This window comes from Saccopteryx leptura, chromosome 2 (assembly GCF_036850995.1).
Source record: "Saccopteryx leptura isolate mSacLep1 chromosome 2, mSacLep1_pri_phased_curated, whole genome shotgun sequence".
Taxonomy (NCBI): domain Eukaryota; kingdom Metazoa; phylum Chordata; class Mammalia; order Chiroptera; family Emballonuridae; genus Saccopteryx; species Saccopteryx leptura.
Window position 1 is genome coordinate 217301907 of NC_089504.1, and position 891 is coordinate 217302797.

The 891-nt window shown below is 48.5% G+C and overlaps 1 pseudogene; it reads right to left on the reverse strand.

Moving 5' to 3' along the window:
- Positions 1–349: 349 nt before the first annotated feature.
- Positions 350–525, reverse strand: LOC136396369 (U4 spliceosomal RNA; annotated as a pseudogene).
- Between the last annotated feature and the right edge of the window lie 366 nt (positions 526–891).

The following is an 891-nucleotide window of genomic DNA, read 5'->3' on the forward strand; positions in this document are numbered from 1 at the left end:
AAGCACATGGTAGAGTAGGTCAGATATCAGTGTTTTCCTTTTCTTTTTTGTATTTTTTGTATTTTTCTGAAGTTAGAAACCAGAAGGCAGCCAGACAGACTCCCACATGCACCTAACCAGGATTCACCCTGCATGCCCACCAGGGGGTGATGCTCTGCCCATCTGGGGCATTGCTCAGTTTCCTATGGAGCCATTCTAGAGCCTGAGGTGGAAGCCATGGAGCCATCTTCAGTGCCTGGAACAACTTTGCTCCAATGGAGCCTTGGTTGCGGGAGAGGAAGAGAGAGACGGAGAGGAAAAAGAGGGAGAAGCGTAGAGAAGCAGATGGACGCTTCTCCTGTGTGCCCTGACCAGGAATGGACTTCCACATGCCAAGCTGACACTCTACTGCTGAGCCAGTCAGCCAGGGCCAGATATCAGTGTTTTTCAAGTCGTCACAGCGGGGTTTTGGGAAAAGTTTTTAATTAGCAATAATCGCGCCTCGGATAAACCTCATTGGCTACGATACTGCCACTGCGCAAAGCTATCAGTGTTTTTCAATGGCTGGTTCACGTACCAGTGCCAGTCTGCCAGAAATATTATGCTGGCCCACATGTCAGTGATGCCTTAGTAGAAATTCCTGCTGGGGTTGGGGTTGTATGCTGTTGTATGAAGATTATAGCTGGCATGAAGTTTCTGGCCAACTGGCACCGGTCCGCAAACCAGAGGTTGAAAACCACTGAGATATGTGACATTTGTATCAGGATTCTTGATTATAAAGGACAGAAACCCAAGTCCAACCTGCTTATGCTAAAGGTAATGCATTGTCTTAGGTAACAGAAAGGGTCTAGGTGCACTGGTTTCAGACCTGCCAGGACCAAGCACCCATTCTATGTCCCCAGCCCCTGGTCT